General features: G+C 39.3%; 1 protein-coding gene across 2 annotated transcripts in view; it reads right to left on the bottom strand.

Annotated features, from left to right (window-relative positions):
* The window catches only part of Cntnap2 (contactin associated protein 2), a 2,081,788-nt gene that overhangs the window by 360,149 nt on the left and 1,708,230 nt on the right, over positions 1–13,409 (bottom strand). The gene's annotated exons all lie outside the window — the stretch shown is intronic.

The following is a 13,409-nucleotide window of genomic DNA, read 5'->3' as shown; positions in this document are numbered from 1 at the left end:
GCTGCAGGCACACAGTCAGCATAGACAGATGGCAGGCAATTTGTCGACTTGCAACAATAAAGTCAGCAATGTTACCCTGGAGACCTGCAAGTGTTGAATGATCTCTTCTAAGTAGCTAACTCAGTTCTGGGAGTGATGCAGCCTTAGGGAATGTGGGTTTATTGTGATATTACGAGGAAACAATTAATGCCCTCTTTGCCTAAGTCTCCTCGCCAATAAATCAAAGATAATGATAGTCTCCTTTACTTTGGATAGTCTGGGAAAGTAGAAAAGAAGCATTCTGTAGACACAGTACTTGGAAATGCATTGTCCTCCAGTGCTATCAACATGTGCTACCCCATAAGGCGATCCCACCAGGCCACGCCAGTGACTCTGGGCAGCACATCGTCATGTCTACTTCTATTTGGTGCTATTTAACTTCTAGTACAGTTAAATCACAGCTCTCCTTCTGCTGCATACCATTAATTTATTTCCTATTAAGTGCCAATTAATACCACTCTTTGCTTCTCCTAAATGCTCAAGATATTTTGTAAAGTATACATATGATATAATGACAAAATGATGCAATAACCAGCTATCTATCTATGTCATCTTGGGGTAGCACCCTGCAACACTACCCCCGAAACCTCCTGTCTACCAGAGAGACCTTACTGTTACCTCAGCTTTGACTAAACTCTACAAAGAAATCTCTTTCTGACTGTAGGCCCCTGACTTCGTGTTTCTTGGTGTACTTACTTTAAAAAGCTTGGAGTTGTAAGTTCTGATCCTGTCTTTTGAGAAGCAAGTCTTCTACAACCTAGGGTCATCCCTTTGAGATGTAGTCATCAAGACATGGTCCTTCTCTCCCAGCCTTTGTTTAAGGGAAGGAGTCTTCTGTAAGTATCCATGAGCAACACAGATGACCTACTCACATTGCTCTAACATCCTTTGGTGCATGTTTACTAGCTCACTCCACTGTTTAAAAACTCTCCAGCATTTGTATTAATGGATGGAGTTGAGCTCATTCTCTCTCCCCTACTGCAATAGTCTTCACCCATCCTATCATCATCTTTTTTTTTTTTTTTTTGGTACCGGGGATTGAACTCAGGTCCTTGGGCTTGAGAGGCAGGCAGTGGAACCTCTGAGCTAAATCCCTACCCATCCTATCATCATCTTGAACAGTCTTTCTGCACATTTCTCACAAGTGCTTGGTACAATTTTTCTTCTATACTGTGTTCTCTGAGTGGGTTGGAGTGTATGATTCCTTTGATTTTCTTTATCTCTGACCACATGTTCTAGTCCCAAGTAACTTAATATTTTTTTTGTTTTCAAACTTCATATAAATGATATGCACTATATATTTCATATCTAACTACAAGAATAAGCTTTAATATCTGCTGAAAAAGGAGTTGGATAAGAGGAATTATTATCAAAATAACCATATTTTTTATATAGCTCTACAAACAAAAGAATGGGCCCAGAGCCAGGAAAATTAAAAATATTAAAACAAACAAAAACAGAACTTGAGAAATTCTTAATCCACTAATTCACGCTAAATTGATATTTTCTTGAAACATATAGTATCCTTGACATTGAATTTCTATAAATTTATATCCAGTAGTCCCCATTGGTAGACAACTATAACTGTTAAAGATAATCAAATTTTTCTTTAACTGTATTTTCAAAGAAAAACAATGGCAAATTAAGCACATTGATAGTCGCGCCCTTCTTCATTAATTAGTTCCTAATATTTTCCCCATGCAACAATACAATACGTGAAATGATTAAGAAACTCTAAGTGTAATTCTAGTTTCTGATATCTCTGAGATCGAACTGTCAGATCTTTGTTGATGACACAGAATAATTCAAATCAGAGCATTCAAAGAGGATGAAGAAAAACTCTAGAAAGACCAAGCATAACCTGCTAACAGATCTAGGTTTTAGCAGCTGGAAAACAATACAAACATATAGCCCTGATCTAGAACTTGGAAGGTGCTGTTTTCCTGGAGTAAGCAAACATCAGAAGTTAGACACAGGCCATTCACTGGATGTCAATTCTCTGAATATCACCAATTCAAAGTAGTAGGATATCAACAAGATATCCATTCTGGAGTATAAAAGTAATTTCAGACACTTAGAACTTCTCCCACTGCCTCTATGCTGTAATTCTGCCAAACATAAACAATACTCATTGGGGATTATTTGCAGATAGTTGGCTTTATTTTTATGTTTGGTCAAGGGAACAGCTCTTCGACTTCGATCATCAACCATTTGAATAGTCTTCACAGCACTAGCTGCTCAAAAAAAAATTTTCAATATATAGTCATGTATTCCTTGAGACTAGAGTTGTCAAGATATTACATTTGAAGGCTTAAAATTGTAATTAAAATATAGTATAGATGCTGTCCTGCTATTGATGGAAACCATAAATTGCAGAGTGAGAAGAGTATCTCCGTTAAGCCCAAAGTGTTTTTAGAGTATGTATATAGAAAGAATATTGCTATATATTTTCATTTCCGAAGCCACATTACTGTTCTTTTTAGCTGTTTACAGCATTAAAATATGTTATGCAACTTCCTTCATTTCTCTAGAGTGTCCCACCTGGAAGTCAAACTCATATATTTTCTGCAAGTGTAACCAGAAAGATTCATACCTATTACTGGGGGCAATTAAAAAACTTTGCAAAAGAAAATATTTCCATATTTTCTGTAGCATAATGCCTCTAAGACTAATTAGAATATTTTTATTACAGCTGCTTTTCTAGGTGCTTAGTGAAATTTATAACTTTATATTAAGCACAGAACTTTGGAGTTGCACATGTGTTTACTTTGCTGAGCTCACTATTACCTGACAGGAATAATCAAGAAGGAAAATTCACCAATGTGGTACATAGAATGACAAAATTCCCACTCAAATTAACATCTCCTAAAAGATTTAAGCTGTCACTCAGAAGGAGATCTGGATCTTCCTGAAACTGCACAATCTTTCTCAGTGGTTGTCTGAAAATAATAAAATTTCAATAACAAAATCTTGAAATTATGTATAAAACATGATTGAGATTTTACGTTTTGGGGAAATATGAAAGCAAATGTCAATTTTTTTCCAGTTGACATTTTCCAGCCCCCTAAATACTTTAAACATGAAGGTTTGTTATTCAGAAATAAGAAAAGATGAATTGTTTCTCAGCCTCAAAATGAGGCATGATCTGGGAAGGTGATGTCCTTTCCAGACCTTCTTGTCCTGAAATTTTGGAGGTAAATGTGGTTAAACATGACCCTGGATTGCACAAGATTGAATTACTTGGTCTTGGAGTGCAAAGAAGTGAAAGATAAGCCCGATTTTGGATCGCCAGCCCTGAAATCAGAGAATAAAAGCATATGGAACACTAGCACTATCTAGTGGTGACCTTGATGATTAAATTTCAGTCTTCTAAACAGAGGTCTCTTGGGCTTAGTTACACCCTAATCTCCCTTGGGGATTATAAATTGGTGAAAATTGTTAGGAGATAACCAACCACCTTATTGAATGTAATTTTATGACTCTAGCCTTGCTTATATATAAAGAATAGAGTATAATTACACTATAGTTTTGGAGGTAAAGCAGCTTTAGTTGAGGTGAGCACTCATTTTTCTGAAGATTTGAAGATTATTTCATATTTTAAAGTTCAGAGAACATTTGTGAATGTGAAAGGATCTCTTTCAATGGTTTGTGACCCTAGATCCCTTGATTGTGTGGGACCAGAATGACTCCATTTTGGAGCAGTCTCCTTTGTTCTCTCAAATTTGTGCTCGAACTGGGGCAAAGGACGTAATCCACAACTCGGGATTCCTAAGTTTATTACTCAGCCATCTGTTTGCCCTAGAAACAAATGTCCTGGGCCCACTATCTATAGGACAATCTGTTAACGTGCTGACTGTCCACACAGGGTGGTCGTGACCATTAGTCAGGATGTCTGCTGACCATCAGTACGTGACAGTAGACCACTAACCCTTGTCCCCATTCTTCTTGTAAAAACCTATACGTAATCCCCTTCAACCCCCAATGAGCCTAGCCAATCAAAATTCTACACTTCATACTTGCTAGATGTTAACCAATCATATGGCTGCTAATGACCAAAGCTTGTTGTATTTTCAATAAAAACCCTGCTAATTTGGAACTCGGGGCTCTCAATCTAAATCCGCTGTGTCGGTGACAATTGAGAGTCCCTGCTTGAGCTTGAATAAACGACCCTCGTGTGCTTACATCGGAAATGGCCTCCTGGTGGTCTTTGGGACTTCACAATCTGGGCACAACATTTGGACATTCATTTGTAGAGTGCCTTTGAGGTTGGGAGGTGAGGGAGACTCCTGGATCAATAAGTAAACACTTCCACTTTAGGCAAAATTAAGAATGAGTAAAGTTAAGAATTTTGGAAGATGATAGGCCCAAGTTGAGTGTTTCAGCTTCAGGACTAGTTTTCAATTTCTTTTTTATAATTGCTAGGTACCAGTCAATTATGTTAGGCCATAAATCCTAACAAAGCTATGAAATTCTTTTTCTTTTTAGTTGTAGCAAACATAACCAACATGAGCACCCTTATATAAAAAAGGGAAGTCACAGGATCAGATTAGTTTCTTCAACATGCTCCATGATATGGTTGATTGGGATGTTTATTAAACGTACAGATAGTCTTATCTCTGATGGGATTACAACTCAATACTTTGGAGGGAAAAATCCATATTTTTAACACATTCCCTGGCAATTGCTTTAATTTTACATGAAGAAAGATAGGGGACTGAATGATTCCCATAAACTCTGCCAGTTGTAATTTCCATAAATTCATACCATTGTCCACACTGGATGCCCACTTTAAAAACATAACAACAAGGCCCCGGGGATTTATTCAGTGTCACTGCCCCACCTTGCAACCACAAGGTCCTGAGTTTAATCCCTGGTACCAACCCCCCAAACAAAAAACAAACAAACAAACAAAACAACCCCATAAAAACAAAATTGTTTCTTGGATGGGAAAGAGATTATCAAAAACTTTTAGTAGACTAGATTTGAGAATAAGAAAAAAGCACTAGAGAGCAAGGAAAGCCTTAAAGTGCTAGACAGGTTCCACTGGCTAAACTTTTCACTCAGTTACCATGACAACCTTCATGTATGCTCCCCCATAATGTGAAGAAAATTAGATATTAACCTGGGTAGGCTTTTGGAGAAAAAGATCTTTCAGACAGAAGTGCTGACTTAGGCTGTTTGTGGACTACACACCTAATTCTTTAGTCACTTCTCATAGTGGGCTAGTTAAGACTGGAAACCTGTTGCTTTTCTCATAGCCACGGGAAATCCAGAGGAAAAAAATTAGGACTAAAATGAGATCTGTTAACCCAGATCCCCTTATTTTGCTTCAAAGTAAAGAAGCAGTGAATACTGCCTCTGCTTCTTTAAGAGTTGGGAGGGCATCTGGTCTGAACTCTGAATTTTAAAAAGTGAGGAATCTAAAGCCCAGAGAATATGAATGACTTTCCTAAAGGCCAAAGATCATCAGATCCAGGAAAACAACCCTATTTATTCTCTTCACCCATTACACTACTCAAGCTGTTCCCCACTTTATTCTACATATGCAGAATGCATTCATGGCTTTTCTACATTGAGAAACAATCTGAAAATAAAAACCACATATACAATGTCTCTGTTTTTCAAGGCAAGTCACCATTTCCTGGAGAGCAGTGGTAGACATATATCTGCTTTGTCCCAAGGGTGACGGCCCATGGCTCTGCCCTCATCTGCCTCTTTTTCCAGGCAGAAAGTCCCATACATTTTGTAATGGGGCAAACAATGCAGTGTGATCACTCTCAGAAGGAATCTGTCACATAATAACATGCTAGCAAGGCTATAAACAAATTAGAATCTGTCATATAGACACATAGGCCTTTTAGTGTAATTTTCAAAAATATTTGCTTTCAAACATCCCTTTATGAAAAGGATGCTGCTGTTTTCTCTCATTACGGATAATTACAAACCCTCATTCATTAGCATTAAAATGAGATGGAATGGATTTGGGGAGGGAGAGGTGCTCACAATTCAATTATAACCTGCAGGTTATTGTGGAGAATGGCAAGCAAGTCAAAAACCAGGCAACAGGGTTGAAATTATGTAGAAAGAGGAGAGGTGGGAAAGAGGGATTGTTTTGAGTAACAAGACAAAAGGAAATATTTTTTTCCCCCCATTCTGGCTGTTTCCAAGACATAGCATTGAGCCATTGGAAGTTAGGGAAAGTCAAAGGCAAGAGAATGAATCCTAGGAGCATAGCGACACTGTGGGCTAAAGAAAAAGGTGTTTGTCTGGAAGGACTTTCTGAACCTTGATGGATGATAAAATTAAATAATGATATAGCCCATGTCTTAGTTACTTTTCTCTCATTGCTGAGACAAAATACCTGGCACCAAAAGTTAAAGGAGAAAGAGTTTATTTAGCTTATAGTTTGTAGAGGTTTCAGTCCATAATCAGCTGACTCCAAGGCAGAGTGGCACATGGCAGAGGATCATTGCAGAGGAGGAACAGTTCATGGTGCCCGCATGGTAGCAAAAGCAACAAGGGACCTTAACAAATTCTTTCTGCCCCTTTTGTCCCATCTAGACTACCAGGATTAGGGCGGTGCCAAACCAATCATTCATGTATAGTGATTTGGTAATCACATGCCCTTAATCCCAGCACAATACATTCCAGATTCACCTACCTCTTGAAAAAGAAACCTCTTACCTCATTTGCATGCGCCTTTGGGGGGGACATCTAAACACAAGCCATAACAGGCCACATGTCATTTAGTGATTATCATCTTCAGTAAAAACTTGTAACATGTTAGAATTATATTAGTTGGGTTATAGTGTCCATGTTTGGGGGCAAATTATCCAGAGAAAAGCCAGCCATCAGGAACACGGTAATGACATGTTCAATGGTGACTGTTAAAATGTTGGGAATAGAAGGGAGAGTTGACTTCAAGGAGTCTCTATGACCCACAGAACACTCCAGGGAATCATAGATAATGTTGGACACCAAGATGGATTTTCTACAGTAAGTCATCATGGAAGACTATGATTGTTTATCCAGATATCAATAGGGGGGACAGTCCCCAAAGTTGGAAAATTTAGAGATGCCATGTTTCCAGTATCACGCATAGACACTTTCATGAATATATTTTGTTTTCTCTGATTGGGGCTGAAGATAATGCAGGAAACAATAGGTGAAAAAAATGTCTTGCTGGTGTGGAGGCCACAATTTCCAAAATAAATGATTAGCTCATGAAGCAGAGCTTTGTTCTTGGAATGTAAAATTTTCTATTTCAAATATGGCCAGCTCCCCAAGGATTACTTCTCAGGCAGTTATTAAAGTCATTTTGTACATTTAAAGGTTGATCTATGGTGATGAATCACATGTGGAAGTATGGGGTGGAGTATTTGGAAATGGGTCTTTATCATCCCATATTGTATGATCAGGACAGTCAGTGTCCAGTGTTGGGCTCCTTATATTTGAATTGGAAAGATCTTAGAGTTTTGTAATGAAAGTTCTCATTAAGCTACTCTTCTGGCTTTTCTTCATCACACATGCAATTTTGATGTCTGGAGAATTTTTTGTCTGGGAGGAAAATTCATAGAATTCTAGAAGGCAGAATTCTTGGAATGTCCAACTGAACATGTAAATTCCAAATGCACATGGAATTTAAGAGGGAGGACTTATTGGAGGTTGGTATTAAAAGATTGATGTGTGGATTTCAAAGGAAGTCCTCCAGGCATCAAACCATGTCCCACCTCATCCACTGGCTTTGTTTGTTAAAACAGGAGAGTAGGAAACCTCTGATCTGGCACCTGCAGAGCCCACCAAGGAACCTCACACAGAAGGCCATGCAGTTGTGTGTGCATTTTGCAGTGTGAAATGAAGTGTTTATCTCCTTGTCTCCTCTACTTTTTGGTAGCCTGAGTACATGGTTTTCTAGCACATTACTGGCACTTCTTTACAAACTCAGGCAAATATCCTCCAACAAGACAAGAGGAAGCAGTCGGGGAAATAGAAATAAAAAGTAATACAGAGATTCATCATAACAAAACAACATATGAATATTTAAACTAATTTAAGTATGACCAATGAGCTGCATAAACTGTATCATTAATCACTCTGGCACACATAAGCATGCTTTCTGGGCTAAAAATTACACCATTAAAATTCAGTAAAAGTCACACTGCATCTCAACTGAACACAACTATTCCCAAGACTATGGTGAATTTTGTGCAGTACTCAACAGATGTTTGTCTCCTCTCTTCTCTTTTGAGTAGAGAAATGGTGGGAATCTTGAGAAAGGGTAATTTCAGAGGAACCTTGGAGCTGAGATTTAATTTAGAACGACTTGTCTGGGCTTTCTGACTTGTCTGTAGTAGTCATGATGGGGGTGCTGTTTGGTGATGAGGGTGGCAGGGGTGGGGAAGGACACTAACTAGTGAGAGACAAAGAAGTGCGTGAACACCATCATTTCAAGCTGTTACCACCTATGGGATACTCAGCGGGGCCGCCTGGACAGTGTCATGGGGCCAAGCTTCCAGGCATCTCTTTTGTGTTCAGATTTGAAGCTGTTCCTGAAAATCCAGCTTTAAAAGATCTGTGCCCATTAGGGGTACCCTTATACTGATGACCTGGCAGACAGTGTGGCTGTTGAAGAAAGAGACCGCTCCTGAGATAGGCCTTGAACCAGAGAAAAGGGCACTGGGAAGACATTAGCAGAATTCATAAAAAAAGGCCAAAATATTCTATGAGCAGTAATACGGACTTAAAAAACATAGACATGCTAATATACCACAGATGGAAACACCATGGAGCCCACTGACGGGACCCAAGCATTCCTGTGGCTGCAGTTGTTATGGTTACTGCTGATCTGTGGGAAGCGCTAACGTGGGCTATCCTCTATTGATTCCTGCATGCAACTGTGCACAGTTAGTGATACATAGCTCCTACTGGGGAGGCAAATGGTAGGGCAAGTGCCAGGTCTGATTCTTTTCTTCCCCTGACCTCATCCTCTGCCCTGTGACCATGAAGCTTTGGCATGGTCACCTGGGGCTTTGGGAAGGCTGTGAAACCTCCAGGTCTCTCTCCACTGTCACCCTTCTCTGCACTCTGGGCACTGGCCCATCCCCATCTGGGTTCTCTTCTGGGGGCCTTCAAGCACATTGGTTACTTTCCAGCTCTCTCATTCATGGTAGAGATGCTCTACATCTCACCAAGCGAGTGGGCATGAGCTCCCCAGCCCTTCATGAATCAGGGTCTTCTTTGGCACTGGGGTTCTGGAAACCCTTCTTGTCCTTCAGGACTAGGCCTCTGGGGGTCTGGAAAGTCCATGGTCTCCTAGAAAAGCCCTGGGCCACCCTCCAGCACAGAGCAGGTCACGTTTCATCTCAGCTATTTCCTCACAGACTGCACCTTCCTGCTGAACAATGTCCCCTCCAGGGTTGGGAGCACATCTTATTGTCCTTTTCCATTCCTAACATCTAACTTACTCACTGGCCCCCAACAAGTACTTCCTGTGTGTTTGGTAAATTTCACTGAATTGACAAAGTCAAAAACAAACAAAAAAGTCACCCAACCTTGATTCTGAAGCTGCTTCTCCAATCCTATTGGCATTATTTTTCTTCCTGGTTTTATTGTCAGAAACTCACTGAACAGTCTGAGAAATAAACCAAGTTTATTGGATATGGAGAAATAAACCAAGTGCTAATTGAGAAGAGATGCTTTCCAACTTAACAGCAAAGTCCAGAAGAAGAAGCATGGCAGATTATTCAGTAAGCGAGTCAATGATTAACTCTTGATGCAGAGTGACGGGAACACCTGTTGTCAGGTGTTGCCTGAGATACACCCCATCCTGATGTTTGACCTTTCAGTTTTTCTTTAATTATGGTAGCATTCAGTCATGCTGGGATTCTTTTACGTGCTCACCTCAGGAAACAAACACACTGTTACAACAAAATGATTTAAAGAAAGGTAATTAAAGGTGTTTTTTGTAATAAAGGAAAATATCATTGCTTTGGCTTAAGCCATATCCTATGGTTTTGAGGTAAATAATAAATATACTGAAAGAAAAAAATACTGTTTCATTGAACTGTGGGATTCACAATCATAGAACTCACTCCTTTACTTATTCCTTCCAATGTAAAATAATAAATGGATACGATTAACTAAATGGCTTTCTGTGGTATATCTCTTGACCAAAATTAATATGAATTCTCAAAGACGATTTATCAGCAGAATGAGAATATGATAGTCAAAGTTCAAAAGCCCAGTCATTTATTTCCACAAATCATAACTTGTCTTTTGTTTTGTTCTTATATATATTTTTGGGGAAAAATGCCTTCCCAGACCACATAGATATGCAGTAAACTTGAAAACACAGTTAATCTGAGACTAGTGATAAAAGTAAGATGAATTGCTATTGCTTTTCTTTGTTTTTAGTACAAAGTATATTACTTCCTCATGCTGGTTTTAGCAACCTAGATGTTGGTGAAGATTTAAAGAAGAGTCATCGCTGACCTCGCCTTCCAAATGTTCATAATCTACTGTGAGAAATTAATAGATGCATTGCTAATTATGACATAAACCGCAAGGATGTGGCAGCTAAAGGTGAAGCAAGGTTGACTTCTGGTTTCTTACAGAAGTGCAGAATACTCTGAATGCAGGAGACCAAAGGAGTCACTGACGTCTTTGGAAGATTCTATAGGCAAGAAGAGGAAACAGCTTTCCCTATCTGCAAGGGGCAAAGCTTCCAGCCTGTTGGGAGGGTGCCAAGTGGCCTAGGCCCTGCTTTACAAAGAGAGAAAATTCCCAGAGGAATCCAGAAGATGAAGTTCAGGAGTGACTGAGAGCACAGCCAGGAGGGAAGTGAATGCCAGGCTGAGAAATGCACCGTGAGTTCTCCATAAAGACATTTTCACACCACTAAAGGATCAGAATTTGCATTGACCTATTTAAATCCAGTAGATCTGCAAAACTTTACTCTGATTTAGACTGAGCTAGGGTATGGGGAAGGTAAAGATGAGAGCCAAGAGAGGAAAAGGCAGTAACCACCAAAATAATGCTAAAAATTCCAACTAGTGTGTTGTCTTAGGGACAAAATACCTAATACCCACAATTTGAAGGAGAGGTTTATTTTGGCTCACATTTACAGTCCATGGTCAGCTGGCTCAAAGTAAGAAAAGGCAGGGCAGAGAGTCCTGGTGTAAGAAAGTCTAAGATCCCTTAGTCCTGCTTATGTCATGGAGCTGAGGAAGCAAAGAGAAAAGCAAGGAGCTGAGGAGGGAGATACACCCTTCTAGGCCACCCCTGTACTGCAGTGATCTACTTCTAGCCAGGGTCCCTTTCCTAATAGCACATTCAACTCTGAACTGTTTAGTGGATTAATTCATTGATGAATATGGCACACTCACGATCTACTTGCCTTCCAAAACCCAACTTCTGTACACATGAGCCTTTTGGGGAGATAGTCTAGATCTAACATGAACTCACAGAACTATAAGCTTTATTCTGGTTTAAATATGAAGTGTCCTCCAAAACTTGTGTATTAAGGGCTTGAACCCCAATACAACAATATTCAGAGGTGGGATCTAGTGAGGTGACTGGATCTTCAGGACACTAACCTCATTAATGGACTGATCCATTGATAAGTTCATAGAATAGGGATTTAGCAGCTGGGCTCCAGTTGGAGAAGGTCAATGGAGGCATTCCTTGGAAAGGTATATCCTATCCTCAGCTCTTCTTTTTCTCTTGCTTTCACGCTCTCCCTCATTCATTCTCTGCTTTCTGGCTGTCATGAGGTGAACAGCTTCCCTCTGCCACATCTTTCCACTGTGATGTTTCTGTCTTACCACAAACCTAAAAGCAATGAGGCAGCTGATGATGGACTGACATCTCTGAAACCATGAGCCAAAATGTCTTTCCTCCTTTAAGTTGTTATTTTTAGGTATTTTGTCATAGTGATGATACAATACAATGTTGGAAGAGACCTACAATTCACTGATCTTCAGATTTTTTACAAGCTTTTGGTCAGTTTAGAGGGGGAAAGATAGTAAGGCTGACTTCCTTTCACAACTGTTCAGCTCAAGAAAATGAACAAAACAAAACAATTCTTTTAAATAGAAACCCGGCCTGTGGTACTGTCTGAGACTTGTTATGGAAGCCAGCCTCTATTCATGTCAAAAATGAATGCAAGAGACACATATTCCTGTGACAAAGGGTTCAGTTGGAAACTACCATAGAGGATGCTCTTAGGTTCCCATAGTTCTTGCTTGACCTTGGTCACCATCTCTACTGAATAAATAAGTGCCTCTGCTTCATTCTCCCAGCCTATCCTAAAGGCTCACTGTGGCTCACTCAAATCCTCATATCTCTCCTTTTCCACTTTGTTCCTTGATTCATATGATTCTAGTTCATTGTATGATCTTTCCCCTTAATTATTTGTACTTGGTTCTTGAAATATGTTCTTGAAAACACAACCAACAAGGTGATGATATTACTGTCATCCTTTAGAAATGAATTTTCTGCCCCCAGCACAGATAATCATTCGATTCTATCTTACAGTCATAAATATTACAAATAAATAAACTGACATTAAGAAATTAAGGGAACTTGACCATTACTATCATCAGCCCATATTTACAGAGAACTCATAAACTACCTGACTCACAGCTCAATAAGTCAATAGTTAGCAGCACTTTCAATTAGGCCTTGGGTCCCTGATAGATATTCCTAAAGCCACAGAGATTAGATGTGAGACTGGTGTCAGAAACTGCAGTACCAATCATGTTATTTTCCCAATTTGATGAACAACCGAGTTTCTAGGGAGCAGCTAGAGCTCCTGGAAGGCTCTGAGAGAGTTCTTGGGCTTTTGTGCATCTGTGAGTTCTCCCTCTGTATTTTGCAGTGAGTTTGCACAGAAAGCATTTGTGTCTTACACAATCTCTCACTGGAAGATTAAAAATACCTGTACTTGTGTTTAACAAAAAAATGAAAGACAAAAAAAAGTTAAGCTGTTAGAATTGTGTTTAGCAAATCTTTTGACCAATTCTTTTACCTGTTTGGAAGCAGTTTTCAAAAATATCATGTATTGTATTAAGAGGGTTAAAAGGACTTCGTGTATGTTAGGGACTCTACTCTTTCCAGTTTTTAAGTCACCCTAACATGGATGGACATTTCTTATTAACTTTTATAGCTGAAGTTCTTGATAACACACTTTTTGAACACAGTAGTGTTTCAATGTTTTATTTATTTATTTTTTTCTGGTACCAGGGATCAAACTCAGGACTTTGCGCTTGCCAGGCAGGTGCAACACTAACGAGCTACATCTCTGGCCCACAATGGGTTTAGAATTTCAACTAGTTTAGGTTCTAGTCAAATACCAGTTACTAGTTAGTTTT

The sequence above is a fragment of the Heterocephalus glaber genome, unplaced genomic scaffold, assembly GCF_053883595.1.
Source record: "Heterocephalus glaber isolate CG9 unplaced genomic scaffold, H.glaber_assembly_v1.0 deba00000818, whole genome shotgun sequence".
Classification (NCBI taxonomy): Eukaryota; Metazoa; Chordata; class Mammalia; order Rodentia; family Bathyergidae; genus Heterocephalus; species Heterocephalus glaber.
The sequence above is the reverse complement of the archived record's forward strand: the minus strand, read 5'-3'. Positions and strand labels throughout refer to the sequence as shown.